Here is a 19,929-nt window from a genome sequence, read left to right on the forward strand (position 1 = left end):
CTGGGGATTCCAGGACATTCCTGCAGTTGTCTTAATGTTTGTCCCTCACAAAGGATTCCAGAACACTGCTACAAGGGTCTGAAAGTTTGTCTGTAACATAGGATTCCAGAACACTCCCGCTGTTGCATGAACGTTTGTCGCTAACATAGGATTCAAGAACACTGCTTCTGGGGTCTGAAGATTTGTCCTTCACATAGGATTCCAGAACACTCCTACGACTGTCCGAATGTTAGTCCCTCACATAGAATCCCAGAACACTGCTAAGAGGGTCGGAATGATTGTCCCACACATAGGATTCGAGAACACTCCTGCTGTGGTCTTAATGTTTGTCTCTCACATATGATTCCAGAGCACTGCTAAGAGTGTCTGAATGTTTTTCCCTCACATAGGATCCCAGAACACTGCTGCTGGTGTCTATATGTTTCTCCGACACATAGGATTCCAGAACACTGCTACGGGGGTCTGAATGTCTTTTCCTCACAGGGGATTAAAGAACACTCCTGCTGTGTTCTAAATGTTTGTCCCTCACACACTCTATCAGAACACTGCTATGAGAGTCTATATGTTTTTCCCTCACACAGAATTCCAGAACAATGTTACTAGGGTTCTAATGATCGTCCCTCACATAGGATTCCATAACACTGCTGATGGGTTCTGAATGTTTGTCCCTCACATAAGATTCCAGAACACTGCTGCTGTGGTCTGCATGTATGTCCATCACATAGGATTCCAGAAAACTGCTGCTGGGCTCTGAATGTTTCTCTCTCAAATAGAATTCCAGAACACTGCCACGAAGTTCTGAATGTGTGTCCATAACATAGGATTCCAGAACACTTCCACTGTTGTTCGAAGGTTTGTCGATCACAAAGGATTCCAGAACACTGCTACAATTGTCTGCATGTTTGTCCCTCACATAGGATTCCAGGACACTACTACGAGGGTCTGAAAGTTTGTCCCTCACATAGGATTCCACAACACTCCTGCTGTGTTCTGAGTGTTTGTTCCTCACATAGGATTCCAGAACAATCCTTCTGTGTTCTGAATATTTGTCTCTCACTTAGGATTCCAGAACACTGCTTCGATTGTCTGAATGTTTGTCCCTCACACAGGATTCCAGTAAACTGCTATGATGGTCTGTATGTTTTTCCCTCACATAGGATTCCAGAACACTGCTGCTGGGGTCTAAATGTTTGTTCATCACATAGGATTCCAGAACACAGCTATTAGGGTGCAAATGCTTGTACCTCACATGAGATTCCAGAACACTCCTGCTGTGGTCTTAAAGCAAGTCCCTCACATAGATTCCAGAAAATTCCTACAAGGGTCTGAATGTTTGTCACTAACATAGGATTCCAGAACACCGCTGCTGGGGTCTAAATGTTTGTCCGTCACATAGGATTCCAGAACACTGCTATGAAGGTCTGAACGTTTGTTCCTCACTGGGGATTCCAGAAAAATCCTGCTGTGGTCTGAATGTTTGTCCCTCAGACAGGATTCCAGAACACTGTTACGAGGGTTTGAATGTTTCTCCCTCACACAGAATTCCAGAACACTGCTACGAGCATATGAATGATTGTCTGCAATATAGTATTCCAAAACATTGTTACGAGTGTCTGAATGTTTGTCCCTCACATAGTATTCCAGAACACTGCTAAGATTGTCTGAATGTTTGCCACTCACGTAGGATTCCAGAACACTGCTATGAGTGTCAGAATGTTTGTCCCTCACATAGGAATCCAAAACACGCCTGCTGTGCTCTGAGTGTCAGTCCCTCATGTAGGATTCCAGAACAATCCTGCTGTGTTCTGAATGGTTGCCCCTCACATATAGTTACAGAACACTGCTGCTCGGTTCTGAGTGTTTGTCCATCACATGGGATTCCAGAACACAGCTGTGAGGGTCTGATTGTTTTTCCCTTACAAAGGATTGCAGAACACTGCTGCTGGGGTCTAAAAGTTTCTCCGTCACACACTATTCCAGAGCACTCCTACGAGGGTCTGAATGTTTGTCCCTCATTTAGGATTCCACAACACTTCTGCTGGGGTGTGAATGTTTGTCCCTCACACAAAATTGTAGAACACTGCTATGACGATCTGAATGATTGTCCCTCATTTAGGATTCCAGAACACTCCTGCTGTTTTCAGAGTGTTTGTCCCTCACGTAGGATTCCAAAACTGTCCTCCTGTCATCGGAATATTTGTCTCTCACATAAGGTTTCAGAACACTGCTGCAGGGTTCTGAGTGTTTGTCCCTCACATAGGATTCCAGAACACTGCTACGAAGGGTCTGAATGTTTGTCCCTCACATAGGATGCCAGAACACTGCTGCTGGGGTCTAGATTTTTGTCCGTCACACCGGATTCCAGAACCCTCCTATGAGGGTCTGAATGTCTGTTTCTCACAGGGGATTCCGGAACACTCCTGCTGTGGTCTCAATGTTTTTCCCTCACTCAGGACTACAGAACACTGCTACGGGAGTCAGAATGTTTGTCCCTCACACAGAATTCCAGAACACTGGTACGAGTGTCTGAATGATTTTCCTTCACATAGGATTCCAGAACACTGTTGCTGGGGTCGTAATGTTTGTCCCTCACATAGGATTCTAGAATAGAGCTGCTGGGGTCTACAGGTATGTCCGTCGCATAGGATTCCAGAACACTCATGTTGGGTTCTGAGTGTTTCTCCCTCACATAGAATTCCAGAACACCGCTACCAGGGTCAGAATGTTTGTCCATAACATAGGATTCCTGAACAATCCCGCTGTTGTTTGAATGTTTGTCCCTCACATAGGATTCCGGAACACTGCTACAATTGTCTGAATGTTTGTCCCTCACATAATATTCCAGAACAATGCTACGACTGTCTGAACGTTTGTTCCTCACAGGGGATTACAGAACACTCCTGCTATGGCCTGAATGACTGTCCCTCACACAGGATTCCAGAACACTGCTATGAGGGTCTGAAAGTTTGTGCTTGACACAGAATTCCAGAACACTGCTACAAGGGTCTGAATGACTGTCCCTCACATAGGATTCCAAAACACTGCTGCTGGGGTCTACATGTATGTCCGTCAGATAGGATTCCAGAACACTGTTATTGGGTTCTGACTCTTTCTCCATCACATATAATTCCAGAACACTGCGACGAGCGTCTGAATGTTTGTCCCTAACACAGGATTCCAGAACACTCTAGCTGTTGTTTGTATGTTTGTCCCTCACATAGGATTCCAGAACACTGCTGCTGGTGTCTGAATGTTTGTCCCTCACATAGGATTCCACAACAATGCTACGATTGTCTGAATGTTTGTCCATCACATACCATTCCAGAACACTGCTATGAAGGTCTGAATGTTTGTCCCTCACATGGGATTCCAGAACACTGCTACGATTGTCTGAATGCTTGTCCCTCACATAGGATTCCAGAACAATCCTGCTGTTGTCTGAATGTTTGTACCTCACGTTGGATTCCAGAACACTGCTACCAGTGTCTGAATGTTTGTCCCTCACACGGGATTCCAGAACACTGCAATGACAGTTTGAATATTTGTCCCTCACACAGAATTCCAGAGCACTGCTATGGGGTTCTGAATGATTGTCCAACACATAGGATTACAGAACACTGTTGTTGGGGTCTGAATGTTTGTCCCTCACACAGGATTCCAGAACAGTGCTACGAGGGTCGGAATGATTTTCCCTCACAGAGGATTTGAGAACACTCCTGCTGTGTTCTGAATGTTTGTCCCTCACATAGGATTTCAGAAAATTGCTATGAGGTTCTGAATGTTTTACCCTCACACAGAATTTCAGAACACTGCTACGAGAGTCTGAATGATTGTCCCTCACATAAGATTCCATAACACTGCTGCAGGCTTCTGAATGTTTGTCCCTCACATAGGATTCCGGAAACCCCTGCAGGGGTCTCCACGTATGTCCGTCACATAGGTTTCCAGAACACTGCTGCTGTGTTCTGAATGTTTGTCCCTCACATAGGATTCCAGAACCCCCCTGCAGGGGTCTGCATGTATGTCCGTCACATAGGTTTCCAGAACACTGCTGCTGTGTTCTGAATGTTTCTACCTCACATAGAATTCCAGAACACTGCCACGATGGTCTGAATGTTTGTCCGTAACACAGGATTTCAGAACACTCCCGCTATTATTTGAATGTTTATCCCTCACATTAGATTCCAGAACACTGCTTCGAGGATCTGAATGTTTGTCCCTCACATAGGATTCCAGAACACTCCTTCTGTGCTCTGAATGTTTGTCCATCACATAGGATTCCAGAACACTGCTACGAGGGTCTCAATGTTTTTCCTTCACATAGGATTCCAACACACTCCTGCTGTGTTCTGAGTGTTTGTCCCTCTCATAGGATTCCGGGGCAATCTTTCTGTGGTATGAATGTTTTTCCCTCACATAGGGTTCCAGAACAATGCTGCTGGGTTCGGAGTGTTTGTCTCTCACATAGGATTCCAGAACACTGCTACCAGTGTCTGAATGCTTGTCCCTCACATAGGATTCCGGAACACTTCTGCTGGGTTCTGAATGTTTGTCCCTCTCAAAGGATTCCAGAACTCTGGTACAAGTTTCTGAAGGTCTGTCTCTCATATGTGATTCCATAACACTGCTTCAGTTGTCTAAATGTTTGTCCGTCATATAGGTTTCCAGAACACTGCTAGGAGGATCTGAGTGTTTATTTCTCACAGGGAATTCCAGAAGACTCCTGCTGTTGTCTGAATGATTGTCTCTCACACAGGATTCCAGAAGACTGCAACAAGGGTCTGAATGTTTGAGCCTCATGTAGGATTCCAGAACAATGGTGCTGAGGTCTGAATCTTTGTCCCTGACATAGTGATTAAGAAAACTGCTAAGAGGGTCTGAATGTTTATCCCTCATGCAGGATTCCAGAACTCTGCTCCTGGGGTCTGAAAGTTTGTCTCTCACATAGGATTCCAGGACACTGCTGCTGGGGTGTACGTGTATCTCCGTCATATAGGATTCCAGAACACTGCTGCTGGATTCTGAGTGTTTCTCCATCACAAAGAATTCCAGAACACTGCCACGAGGGTCTGAGTGTTTGTCCATAACTTAGGATTCCAGAACACTCTCGCTGTTGTTTGAATGTTTGCCCCTCACATAGGATTCCAGAACACTGCTACTATTGTCTGAATGTTTGTCCCCTACATAGGATTCCAGAACAATGCTGCTGGATTCTATATGTTTGTTCGTCACATAGGATTCCAGAACACCCCTACGACAGTCTGAATGTTTGTCACTCACAGGGGATTCCAGAACACTCCTGCTGTAGTCTGAGTGTTTGTCCCTCACATGGGTTTTCCAGAACACTCCTGCTGAGGTCTGAATGATTGTCCCTCACATAAGATTCCAGAAAACTGCTAAGAGGGTCTGAATGTCCCTCACATAGGATTTCAGAACACTGCTGCTGTGGTCTAAATCTTTGTCCGTCACATAGGATTCCAGAACACTGCCACGAGGGTCTGAATGTTTTTCCCACAGAGGGGATTCCAGAACGGTGTGGTCTGAATGTTTGTCCCTCATACAGGGTTCCCGAACACCGCTACGAGGGAATGAATGTTTGTCCCTCACAAAGGATTCCAGAAAACTGTTACAATTGTCTGAGTGTTTGCCCCTCACATAGGATTCCGGAACACAGCTATGAGGGTTTGATTGTTTGGCCCTCATGTAGGATTCCAAAACACTCTTACGGTTTTCAGAGTGTTTCTCCCTCACATAGGATTGCAGAACAATCCTGCCGTGTTCTGAATGTTTGTCCCTCATACAGAGTTCCAGAACACTGCTGCTCGGTTCTGAATGTTTGTCCCTCACATAGGATTCCAGAACACCGCTGCTGGTGTCTACATGTATGTCCCTCCCACAGGATTCCAGAACACAGCTGATAGGTTCTACGTGTTTCTCCGTCACATAGAATTCCAGAACACTGCAACGAGGGTCTGAATGTTGGTCCGTAACATAGGATTCCAGAAGATTCCCTCTGTTGTTTGAATGTTTGTCCCTCAAATAGGATTGCAGAACACTTCTGCTGTGGTCTAAAAATTTGTACCTCACAGAGGATTCCTGAATAGTACTAAGATTGTCTCAGTGTTTGTCCCTCACAGAGGGTTCCTGAATAGTACTAAGATTGTCTCAGTGTTTGTCCCTCACATAGGATTCAAAGCATTCCGACGAGGGTCTGAATGTTTGTCCCTCACATTGGATTACAGAACACTGTTACTACTGTCTGAATGTTTATCCCACACATGGGATTCCAGAACACTGCTTCGAGGGTCTGAATGTTTGTCCCTCACATAGGATTCCAGAACATTGCTGCTGGGGTCTAAATGTTTGTCTCTCACTTAGGATTCCAGAACACTGCTACAGAGGTCTGAATGTTGGATCCTCACAGGGGATTCCAGAACACTCCTGCTGTGGTCTGAATGTCAATCACATGGGATTCCAGAACACTGCTACGAGGGTCTGAATGTTTGTCCCTCACATAGGATTCCAAAACACTCTTGCAGTATTCTGAGAGTTTGTTCCTCACATAGAATTCCAGAGTATACCAGATCTGGTCTGAATCTTTATCCCTTACATAATTTTCCAGAACACCGCTGCTTGGTTATGAGAGTTTGTCTCTCAGATAGGATACCAGAACACTGCTACAAGGGTCTCAATATTTGTCCCTCACATTGCATTCCAGAATACTGCTGCTGGCGTCTAAATGTTTGTCAGTCACATAAGATTTCAGAACACTGTTAGGGGATTCTGAATGTTTGTTCCTCACAGGAGATTCCAGAACACTCCTGCTGTGGTCTGAATGTTTCTCTCTAACATAGGATTCCAGAACACTGCTATGGGAGTCTGAATGTTTGTCCCTCACGCAGAAATCCAGGACACTGCTATGAGGATCTGAATGTTTGTCCCTTACATAGGATTCCAAAAAACTCCTGCTGTTTTCTGAGTGTATGTTACTCACATAGGAGTCCAGAACAATCCTGATGTTGTCTGAATGTTTGTCCCTCACATAGGGTTCCTGAATGCTGCTGCTGGTTTCTGAGTGTCTGTCCCTCTTATAGGATTCCAGAACAATTCGACGAAGGTCTGAATGTTTGTCCTTCACATAGGATTCTAGAACACTGCTGCTGGGGTCTACAAGTACGTCCATCATATAGGATTCCAGAAAACTGCTGCTGGGTTCTCAGTGTTCCTCCCTCACACACAATTTCAGAACACTGCGATGAGCGTCTGAATGTTTGTCCATAACATAGGATTCCAGAACCCTCCCGCAGTTGATTGAATGTTTTTCCCTCACAGAAGATTCCAGAACACTGGTGCTGGCTTCTGAATGTTTGTCCCTCACATAGGATTCCAAAACACTGCTACGATTGTCTGAATGTGTGTCCCTCACATACCATTCCAGAACACTGTTACGAGTGTCTGAATATTTGTCCTTAACGTAGGATTACAGAACTCTTATAATTGTCGGAAAGTTTGTCCCTCACATAGGATTCCAGAACACTTCTATGAGGGTCTGAATGTTTGTCCCTCACATAAAATGGCAAAACACTGAAGCTGTGTTCCGAGTATTTGTCCCTCACATAGGGACCCAGAAAAATGCTGCTGGGTTCTGAGTGTTTGTCCCTCACATAGGATTCCATAACACTGCTACTAGTGTCTGAATGTTTGTCCCTCACATAGCACTCCAGAACACTGCTGCTGGGGTCTCAATGTTTGTCAGTCACATAGGATTCCAGAACACTGCTACGATAGCCTGAATGTTTGTTCTTCATAGGGGATTCCAGAATACTCCTGTTGTGATCGGAATATTTGTCCCTCACACTGGACTCCAGAACACTGCTACGAGGGTCTGAATGATTGTCCCTCATGCAATATTCCAGAACACTGCTGCTGGGGTCTGAATGATTGTTCCCCACGTAGCATTCCACAGCACTGCTTCTGGGGTCTACATGTATGTCCACCACATAGGATTCCATAACACTGCAGCTGGGTTCTGAATGTTTCTCCCTCACATAGAATTCTAGAACACTGTGACGAGAACCTGAATGTTTGTCTGTAACATAGGATTCCAGAACACTCCCGCTGTTGTTTGAATGTTTGTCCCTCACATAGGATTCCAGAACACTGCTGCTTGGATCAGAAAGTTTGTCCCTCACACAGGATTCCAGAACACTGCTACGATTGTCTGAATATTTCTCCCTCACATAAGATTCCAGAACACTGCTGCTGGGGTTTAAATGTTTGTCTGACACATAGGATTCCAGAACACTGCTACGGGGTTCTGAAAGTTTGTTCCTCACAGGTGATTCCAGAACACTCCTTTCGTGGTCTGAATGTTGGCCCTGAAGCAGAATTCCAGAACAGTGCTGTGTGGGTCTGAATGATTGTCCCTTACATCGATGCCAGAACACTGCTGCAGGGGTCTGAATATTTGTCCCTCACATAGGATTCCAGAAAACTTCTAAAAGGGTCTGAATGCTTGTCCCTCACACAGAATTCCAGAGCACTGCTATGAGGGTCTGAATGATTGCAAATCACATAGGATTCCAGAACACTGCTGCGGGGGTCTGAACATTTGTCAATCACATAGGATTCCAGAACACTGCTGCTGGGGTCTACATGCATGTCCATCACATAGGTTTCCAGAATACTACTGCAGGGCCTAATGTTAGTCCGTCACATAGGATTCCAGAACAATGCTACGAGGGTCTGAATGTTTGTCCGAAACATAGAATTCCATAATTCTCCCGCCGTTGTTTGAATGTTTGTCCCACACATAGTATTCGAAAACACTACATCTGGGGTCCGAATGTTTGTCCCTCACATAGGATTCCAGAACATCCCTGTTGCGGTCTGAATGTTCGTCTTCACACAGAATTGCAGAACACTGCTACGAGTGTCTGAGTGATTGTCCCTCACGTCGGATTCCAGAACACTGCTGCTGGGGTCTGAATTTTCTCCCTCACATAGAATTCTGAAGGGGTGGGTTGCCCCTCCACACCTGTGGGTGTTTCTTGTTAGGTGGAACGAGAGACTTGGAAAATAAAAAGACACAGAGACAAAGTATAGAGAAAGAAATAAGGGGACCCAGGGAACCAGCGTTCAGCATATGGAGGATCCCGCCAGCCTCTGAGTTCCCTTAGTATTTATTGATCATCTGTGGGTGTTTCTCCGACAGGGGGATGTGTCAGGGTCACAAGACAATAGTGGGGAGAGGGTCAGCAGACAAACACGTGAACAAAGGTCTTTGCATCATAGACAAGGTAAAGAATCAAGTGCTGTGCTTTTAGATATGCATACACAGAAACATCTCAATGCTTTACAAAGCAGTATTGCTGCCCGCATGTCCCACCTCCAGCCCTAAGGCGGTTTTTCCCTATCTCAGTAGATGGAACGTACAATCGGGTTTTATACCGCGACATTCCATTGCCCATGGACGGGCAGGAGACAGATGCCTTCCTCTTGTCTCAACTGCAAGAGGCATGCCTTCCTCTTATACTAATCCTCCTCAGCACAGACCATTTACAGGAGTCGGGCTGGGGGACGGTCAGGTCTTTCCCTTCCCATAAGGCCATATTTCAGACTATCCCATGGGGAGATACCTTGGACAATACCTGGCTTTCCTAGGCAGAGGTCCCTGCGGCCTTCCGCAGTTTTTGTGTCCCTGGGTACTTGAGATTAGGGAGTAGTGATGACTCTTAAGGAGCATGCTGCCTTCAAGCAACTGTTTAACAAAGCACATCTTGCACAATACTTAATCCATTTAACCCTGAGTTTGACCCAGCACATATTTCAGAGAGCACGGTGTTGGGAGTAAGGTCATAGATTAACTGAATCTCAAGGCAGAATAATTTTTCTTAGTACAGAACAAAATGGAGTCTCCTATGTCTACTACTTTCTACACAGACACAGTAACAATCTGATCTCTCTTGCTTTTCCCCACATTTCCCCCTTCTCTTTTCGACAAAACCGCCATCGTCATCATGGCCGGTTCTCGATGGTCGCTGTCTCTTCTGAGCTGTTGGGTACAGCTGCAGACCAACAACAGACAAAACAGGCACACAAGGATTAATATGAGATTTACAATCGTAGTACTTCCGATGGTCTTTACCCAAGTGACAGGGTTAAGATTTGCGAGGCCATCAGCAACTCCTGCAATTGCCTCAGTTCCTGGCACCAAATTTAAACGGGCTTTTGATGCTTTGAAAATTTGTTCTTTTAATTTGGAAATGTCTAAAGTGAGATTATCTTCTCTTCCCTGTAGATGACGTCTAACCATGTCCCAGTGATGCTCAGACTCATTATAAATTTGGGGTGTAATACAAAAGTCTGATGTATTCCAGTCACACTGTAACTGGAAACGATGTTCTAAGCTCATGAGTCTGTCTCCCATCCAAATGACAGTTTGTCTAAGATCATTAATTTGATTTGCCAATTTTTGATCAATACCAGATTGTGAATTCCACAATCATGTAGAATTTTTTTGTCAATCATTAACAAAGTTTACTGACTGAACAGAAGAGTGCAATGCAACTCCTGCCACAGCAGCCATAGCTGTGACTGCAATTAATCCCATAATCACTGCAATTAAAGTAAAAATGAATCTTTTGGATCTATTTAAAACGCCTTTTAATACTTCAGTCAAAATATGGACGGATGGCGAGGCCTCCCATGGTCGGTCCATGGACACAGGGATCCACATGCCTTCTCTTGCTCTCACCAGCAGAATACGGTGTTGCCAATTAAAAGTTGAATCAATGCAAGTAAACAATCTACAATTTTCACAGGTTATAGTTTGAGAGTCTGGTTTAATAACTATATTTCCTACAACTAGCATATAAGGGGGCTTTACACAACTTCGTAAAGGAACCGTTAGACTGGAATTTAGGTAGATAGTATAAAATGGCTTACGATCTCTTGTTTCTAAAGTTTGATTTCCAGACCAAATCCCAATGTGGTATGAGGCTGCAGTAAGCCTCCACAATTCTGGATGTTCAGGACCAGAAACAGGACTTATTATTTTTGGTCTTGGGGTAGAGATTCCTTTTTTCCCCATACCCAAGGGTAGAAAGACTGTAATTTTTTATGCTTATGTTTGTCTAGACTTTCTGTTAAGTCGCTATCAACAGCTGGACTCACTTGTGCACTTGGACATGACTGAGTTTGTCCTGAGCAATTGTGGTAGAATTGACCTCGAGGTGCCCAATCTATAACAGTTCGGAATTCATTGTTTTGTAATATCACCGCACTATTGGCCACACATTCTTCCCAAACTAAAACTTGTGTATTTTTTGACCCTTTGGGAATTTCCTTGGAGCAAGGTTTCCCTTTAGGTCTAAATTTTAATGATCTTTGAAAGCAAAAGTCTTGTAAATAATTTACCCGTGGCCTGAGTGACATCCCGCTTACCATGTGATAAGTGAGTCTACTTTTAGGACCGGCAGTAGGTACTTCTACCAACCAATTTTGGAATGCAGGCATTAAGCATCCTGGTGCTCTTCCTAGGCAAATAGGAGAATAACGATACCCAGTGGAAATATTTATCATCATCCCTTCTTCCTCAGGTTTGGCAGGGCAGTGATCATCTGTGGGGCCAGGTACCCATACACTAACCTTAACATTTAATTTTATAGGATTATCCATCCATGTGACTGGTGTTACCGTCTCCGTGGAGGCGCTTTTCTTTGCATCTCTAATGGGTTCATTGTAGAACTTCAAATGTCTAGTAGGTATCCAAACAGGAAGCTGATTTTCTCCTGGTGAAACACAAGCAAAATGTCTCCCCCACGTTATTACCTTCCCTATTTCCCATGTCTTATTTTTATTATCTTTCCACCAAATCAGTTTTCCTTCATGTGGGCTGTTCTTTTTACCAGTAAGATGTTGTTCTGCAGAACTAGTAGTCTGATTTCTATAAATGTTTAAAAAATTTAAAGTATAGAGTGCTAGATTAAGTTGCATCTGAGGAGTGGTACACTCCTTACTGTCTCCCCCTTCTTTTTGCTTAACTAATTGAGTTTTGAGTGTTCTATTAGTTCTTTCAACTATGGCCTGTCCTTGGGAATTATAAGGAATTCCTGTTGTATGTGAAATTTTCCATTGACTTGAGAATTTTTGGAAAGCTTTACTACAATATCCTGGTCCATTGTCGGTTTTGATTTTTTCTGGAACTCCCATTACAGTACAACAAGACAATAAATGTTTTTTAACATGGGAAGTACTTTCTCCTGTTTGGCAACTTGCCCATATGAAATTTGAATAAGTTTCAACTGTTACATGAACATATGATAATCTTCCAAATGAAGGTACATGTGTGACATCCATTTGCCATAATGCATTAGGACACTGACCGCTGGGATTAACTCCTGCCTCTTGAGTGGGCAGGTGTAAGACTTGACACTGGGTGCAATGTTGTACAATATCTTTTGCCTGTTTCCATGTGACATCAAATTTGTTTTTTAATCCTGCTGCATTTACATGAGTCAAAGCATGAAGTTCTTGTGCTTTTATGAATGCAGATGATACCAGTAAGTCAGCTTGTTCATTTGCTTTAGTCAAAGGCCCTGATAAATTAGTGTGTGCTCGAATATGAGTAATATAAAATGGGAAATTTCTTTTTCTTACAGTTTGTTGTAATAAATTGAATAGCTGGTTTAACTGATCGTCCATGCTATATTTAATTAGAGCTGTCTCAACATCCCTTGTAGCCTGTACTACATATGCAGAATCTGATATAATATTGATAGGTTGATCAGAATCTTGGAACACTGATTCCAAGCATCTCTGCTCTTTGAGCCGATTGAAATGGAGTTGTGATTACTCTTTCTTTTGGCCCTGTGTAAGCTGCTTTTCCATTGCTGGAACCATCAGTAAATACTGTTAGAGCATTTTCTAAAGGTTCACATCTGGTAATTTTAGGTAGAATCCAAGTAGTTAATTTTAAAAAATTGGAAGATTTTTGTTTTCGGGTAATGATTATCAATAATTTCCACAAAATTAGCAAGTTCAATTTGCCATGCACCAGAATTGATAAAAGCTTGTCTAATTTGTTTCTTGGTTAAAGGGACAACTATTTTGTCTGGGTCATTTCCACATAATTTTATTATTCGTAATCTTGTCTGACCAATTAATGTAGCTATTTGATCCAAATACAATTTAAAAGTCTTAACTGTACTGTGAGGAAGGAATGACCACTCCACAAGATCAGTATTTTGAACAATGATGCTTGTTGGAGAATGTGCAGTAGCAAAAATCAAAAGTTGGAGTGGGGCTAAGGGATCTATTCTATTTATTTGCACTGACTGAAATTTTTCTTCCACTAATTTAATTTCTTTTGTTGCCTCTGGGGTTAACATTCTTTTACTATTTAAGTCTGAGTCTCCTCTTAAGATAGAGAACAAATTTGACATGGCATAAGTAGGAATGCCTAGAGTTGGCCGAATCCAATTAATATCTCCTAGCAATTTTTGAAAATCATTTAGTGTTTTTAATGTGTCTTTTCTTATTTCTATTTTTTGTGGCTTAATTTTTCTATTTTCTATCTGCATCCCTAAATAATGAAAAGGAGTAGAGGTTTGGATATTATCAGATGCTATTGCCAGTCCTGCGTTGGCAACCTCTGCTTGTAGAAATGTATAACAGTCAATTAGTTTATCTCTTGTTTCTGCAGCACATAAAATATCATCAAAATAATGAATGATATAACAGTCTGAAAACTTGTCTCTAACTGGTTGAAGAGCTCGACCTACAAAAGTCTGACAAACAGTTGGACTATTAAGCATTCCCTGAGGTAACACTTCCCACTGAAACCTGGTGGCTGGTTCTTTATTATTTATGGCTGGTATAGTAAAGGCAAATTTTTCGCAATCCTGCTCTGCCGGAGGGATGGTAAAAAAGCAATCCTTTAGATCAATTATAATTAAAGGCCAGTCTTTTGGGATCATGGCCGGAGAGGGCAACCCGGGTTGGAGAGGCCCCATGGGTTGAATTACGGCGTTTATGGCCCTTAAGTCAGTTAACATACGCCATTTGCCAGATTTCTTCTGAATTACAAACACAGGAGAATTCCAAGGCGAGAATGCAGGCTCAATATGTCCCTTTTCTAATTGTTCATTTGCTAATAAATGTAAAGTCTCCAGTTTTTGTTTTGGTAGCAGCCACTGATTCACCCACACCGGTTTTTCTCTTTTCCAAGTTAATGCTATGGGTTTAGGAGGCTCTACAGTGGCCGCCCCTAAAAAGGATACCCTAATTCCTTCTCTTTCTTGATTTATTTTAGCCTCAACTGGAACTTTAATGCCATCTTCATTTTATTCCTAGTCCCTTTCCTGGTATATATCCCATCTTGGTCATGATTTTTTGACTCGTGGGGCTATATAATGGAGTGGGCATAGTGATTTCCACACCCCATTGTTGTAATAAGTCTCGACCCCACAGATTAAGAGGAATTGAAGTAATCATTGGCTGAACAGTACTTTCTTGATTATCTGGCCCTAAACAATGTAAAATCTCAGTACTTTGATACACTTCTGAGGCTGTGCCTACGCCGACAAGTCCTGTAACAGCCTTTTGTTTAGGCCATTTTTTTGGCCAGTGATTTAAAGCAATGATAGAGACATCTGCTCCAGTGTCTACTAACCCTTCAAACTGTTTTCCTTGAATAATGGCCTTACACACAGGTCTGTTTTCTGAGACCTGACTTGCCCAATATGCAGCCTTTCCTGTCAGATCAGTGCTTCCAAACACTCCTGTTCTTTTTATTTCACTATTTCCAACCTTAATATAAGGCAGGAGTAATAATTGAGCAATCCTGTATCCTGGACTGGCATTCCAAGGAATTGAAGAGCTAATAACCAATTGAATTTCGCCTTTATAGTCTGAATCAACCACACCAGTATGAATTTGAACTCCCTTTAGGTTTAGACTTGATCTTCCCAAGATTAGTCCTACAGTCCCTTCAGGCAGTGGGCCACATACCCCTGTGGGGATTTTTTGTTTGGGGGTTCCCCTGGAAGCAGAGAGACTGCTTGTATAGTACATAAATCTACTTCTGCACTGCAGCTTGTGGCAGGGGAAAATTGTTGTATTGTGGTAACTGGCTTATTCCTTGAAACACTTGGGACAGTGGGGGTTGTTGTCCCTGAAAACCCTGAGGAACAAATGGCTGAATAGGGAATGCCCCAGTTTGTTGTGGGGCCTGAGGCTGGCCCCTTTGCTATTTTCCTGACAATGGTTGCCTATTTTTATCAAATTTAGAACGGCATTGACTAGCCCAATGTTTTCCTTTTTTACATCTTGGACATAAGTCAGGTGGCTCTCTACCTGTTGTTGTAGTAGCTTGAATAGTTATATTCTGTTTATTTAAGACTGGGCAATTCTTTTTTAAATGACCAATTTGACCACAATTATAACATTTCCCTCCAAGTATTCTAACTTGTCCTCCTAAAACAACTCCTGTTATTGCTTGAGCCATAAGCATAGCTTTATGCATACCTCCTCCGATTCCATCACAGGCTTTTACATATTCTGAGATTACATCTGATCCTGCGGGAAACTTTCCTTTCAATGGCTTAATGGCCGACTGACACTCAGGATTGGCATTTTCGTATACCATCAACTCCACTATGACCTTAAGGGCTTTTTCATTGGAAATTGACTTTTGAGCAACATCTTGGAGCCTTGCCACAAAATCAGGGTAGGGCTCTTTTGAACCTTGTCTTACTGTATTAAATGAGGGGCAGGCACTTCCTGGGTCTTGGATTTTTTCCCAGGCTTTAAGGCAGATAGCTCTAACTTGCTCAATGTCCTCATTTTGCATTAATGCTTGTTGACTAATAGTGCTCCAATTTTGACCTGTTCCTAATAGTTGATCTGCATCTATGTTAACTGGAGGATTGGCAGATCTATTTCTTCGGACCTGTTCTTGTGCACCATCAATCCACCAAGTCTTAAATTGCAAAAAATTGAGACGGTGAGAGACGATTTTGCCAGAATCTCCCAATCATAAGGAATGGGTCTATGTCCATGAGCAACGGAATCTAATAATGTCCTCATATAAGGGGAGTTGGGTCCATACTGTTTTACTCCCTCTTTCATGTCTTCTAGCATTTTTATCGAGAAAGACTTGTATCTGGCCTCAACTGTGAGAGGCTCTCCCTCTTGGGCTCCTTCTCCAGGTGGCATCGGTTCTAACATTACTGGGAATTGCCATGCCTCAGTATCTCCTTCCTTTCTTGATTTATCAATAATTTCATGTAATTCACTACCCTGTCTACTAGGTGGTGCCATAGGATTAAGTCTCCTAGTGGGCGGCTGAGGGTATGGTGCCCTGCACTGTGGTGCTGGGGGCATTCCTGGATATCCATACTGACTTTCTGGGGGTGGCCGATACTGAAGTTCGGCCAGCGGCCAGTATTGATAAGCTACTGGCAGTTGGGTCTTATTTTCTCTAACCTGCGTTTGAGGTTGTAATGTTACGGGCACCTGACCTGCTGGAAGAAGACTTGGCCCTCGTGGTTTACACTCTGATGGCCCCACTAATTCTGGACCTTTTCCTTCTAATTTTAACGTTTTAGGATATATCACCCCCTGTAATTGATTATAGTCAACATTTTGCGTTGACTGAGCCATTACCGGCTCTGCTACATATTCGCAATGTAAACTTTCCGTTTCTTTCTGGGATTTTTTTCCTTGTCTTTTCTTTACAATCTATTACACAGCTTCCAGGGGCATCAGAAACTGAAACCTATCTTATTCCGTTTGAAATGGTTCTAAAGCTGCTTTAATAGTGGCCCAATCATTCCATACTGTAAGTGGAATGATATTACTCTTCCTTCCTGCTTGTTTTAGTTCCTTGCCAATTCTTTTCCAATCTTTTAGATCTAAAGTTCCTTATTCTGGAAACCATGGGCAAAATTTTTCTATTATTTGAAATAGCTTGATTAGATTTTTTGTAGATACTCTAACTCCCCCTCTTTTTAAAATAATTTTAATAAAGCTGAGATAAGAGGCATATTTACTTTTAGTTTTACTTTTAGTTTGCCACATTATCACCCTAACTTCTTCCGAGTGCACAAGCTTACCGTAAGTCTGACTGTAGACGCACTTGGGATCTCTCTTCGACTTGTCCTCAATGACCACGCTCGAGCGTAACTTCACCCTAGAGAAAAGCCTCCACGTTGGGCACCAGATGAAGGGGTGGGTTGCCCTTCCACACCTGTGGGTGTTTCTCATTAGGTGGAACGAGAGACTTGGAAAATAAAAAGACACAGAGACAAAGTATAGAGAAAGAAATAAGGGGACCCAGGGAACCAGCGTTCAGCATATGGAGGATCCCGCCAGCCTCTGAGTTCCCTTAGTATTTATTGATCATTTGTGGGTGTTTCTCCGAGGGGGGGATGTTTCAGGGTCATAAGACAATAGTGGGGAGAGGGTCAGCAGAGAAACACGTGAACAAAGGTCTTTGCATCATAGACAAGGTAAAGAATCAAGTGCTGTGCTTTTAGATATGCATACACAGAAACATCTCAATGCTTTACAAAGCAGTATTGCTGCCCGCATGTCCCACCTCCAGCCCTAAGGCGGTTTTTCCCTATCTCAGTAGATGGAACGTACAATCGGGTTTTATACCCAGCCATTCCATTGCCCAGGGACGGGCAGGAGACAGATGCCTTCCTCTTGTCTCAACTGCAAGAGGCATGCCTTCCCTTATACTAATCCTCCTCAGCACAGACCATTTACGGGTGTCAGGCTGGGGGACGATCAGGTCTTTCCCTTCCCACGAAGCCATATTTCAAACTATCCCATGGGGAGAAACCTTGGACAATACCTGGCTTTCCTAGGCAGAGGTCCCTGCGGCCTTCCGCAGATTTTGTGTCCCTGGGTACTTGAGATTAGGGAGTGGTGATGACTCTTAAGGAGCATGCTGCCTTCAAGCATCTGTTTAAAAAGCACATCTTGCACAACACTTAGTCCATTTAACCCTGAGTTTGACCCAGCACATATTTCAGAGAGCACGGGGTTGGGGGTAAGGTCATAGATTAACAGAACCTCAAGGCAGAAGAATTTTTCTTAGTACAGAACAAAATGGAGTCTCCTATGTCTACTTCTTTCTACACAGACACAGTAACAATCTGATCTCTCTTGCTTTTCCCCACAGAATTCCAGAGCATTGCAACGAGGGTCTGAATGTTTGCATGAAACATATGATTCCAGGACACTAGTGCTGTTGTTTCAATGTTTGTCCCACACATGTGATTCGAAAACACTACTGCTGGGATCTGAGTATTTGTCCCTCACATAGGGTTCCAGAACACTGCTACGAGGGTCTGAATGATTGTCCCTCACATAGGATTCCAGAACACTACCGCTGGGGTCAAAATGTTTTTCTGTCACAAAGGATTCCAGAACACTGCTACGAGAGTCTGCATGTTCGTTTCTCACGAGGTATTCCAGAACACTCCTGCTGTCGTCTGAATGTCCCTCACACAGGATTCCGGAATACTACTACGAGTGTCTGAATATTTGTCCCTCAAAGAGAATTCCAGAACACTGCTACGAGGTTCGGAATGATTGTCCATCACATAGGATTCCAGAACACTGCTGCTGGGCTCTTATGTTTGTCTCTCACTTAGGATACCAGAACACTCCTACTATTGTCTGAAAGTTTGTCCTTCACATAGAGTACCAGAACACTGCTACCATGGTCTGAATGTTCGTACCACACTTGGGATTCCAGAACACTCCTGCTGGAGTCTAAATGTTTGTCCCTCACATAGGATTCCAGAACACTGCTACGTGGATCTCAATGTTTGTTCCTCACAGTAGTTTCCACAACACTCTTGCTGTGGTCTGAATATTTGTCGATCACATTGGATTCCAGAACACTGCTACGAGGGTCTGTATGTTTGTCCCTCACATAGGATTCCAAAACACTCCTGCTGTGTTCTGAATGTGTGTCCAACACATAGGATTCCAGAGCAATCCTACTCTGGTCTGAATGTTTGTCTATTACATAGTTTTCCAGAACACTGCTGCTTGGTTCCGAGTGTTTATTCCTCACATAGGATTCCAGAACACTGCTACTAGGTTCTGAATGTTTCTCCCTCACATAGGATTCCAGAACACTCCTGTGGTGGTCTGAATGTTTGTCCGTCACATTGGATTCCAGAACACCGCTACGAGGGTCTGAATGTTTGTCTCTCACACAGAATTCCAGAACACTGCTACGAGGGTCTGAATGATTGTCCCTCACATGGGATTCCAGAACACTCCTGCTGTGGTCTGAAAGTTTGTCCCTCACATAGCATTCAAGAATACTGCTGCTGGGTTTTGAGTGTTTGTCCCTCACATAGGATTCCAGAACACTGTTACCATTGTCTGAATATTTGTCTCTCGCATAGGATTCCAGAACACTGCTGCTGGGGTCTAAAAGTTTGTCTGTCACGTAGGATTCCAGAACACTGCTACGACTGTCTAAACGTTTGTTCCTCACAGAGGATTCCAGAACACTACTGCTGTTGTCTGAATGTCCCTCACAAAGGATTTCAGAACACTGCTACGAGGGTCTGAGTGTTTTTCCCTCACACAGAATTCCAGAACACTGCTATGAGGGACTGAATGATTCTCCCACACACAGAATTCCAGAACACTGTTACGAATTTCTGAATGATTGTCACTCACATAGGATTGGAGAACACTGCTTCTGGGGTCTCAATCTTTGTCTCTCACATAGGATTCTGGAACACTTCCGCTGGGGTATACATGTATGTCCATCACATGGGATTCTAGAACACTGCTGCTGGGATCTGAGTGTTTCTCACTCACATAGAACTCCAGATCACTGTGAAGAATGTTGGAATGTTTGTCCATAATATAGGATGTCAGAACAATCCC

At 43.3% G+C, this 19,929-nt stretch overlaps 1 pseudogene; it reads right to left on the reverse strand.

The window, feature by feature from the left end:
• Positions 1-8,704: 8,704 nt before the first annotated feature.
• Positions 8,705-19,272, reverse strand: LOC129137922 (endogenous retrovirus group K member 8 Gag polyprotein-like; annotated as a pseudogene).
• Positions 19,273-19,929: the final 657 nt, after the last annotated feature.

Source organism: Pan troglodytes, chromosome 17 (genome assembly GCF_028858775.2).
Source record: "Pan troglodytes isolate AG18354 chromosome 17, NHGRI_mPanTro3-v2.0_pri, whole genome shotgun sequence".
Taxonomy (NCBI): domain Eukaryota; kingdom Metazoa; phylum Chordata; class Mammalia; order Primates; family Hominidae; genus Pan; species Pan troglodytes.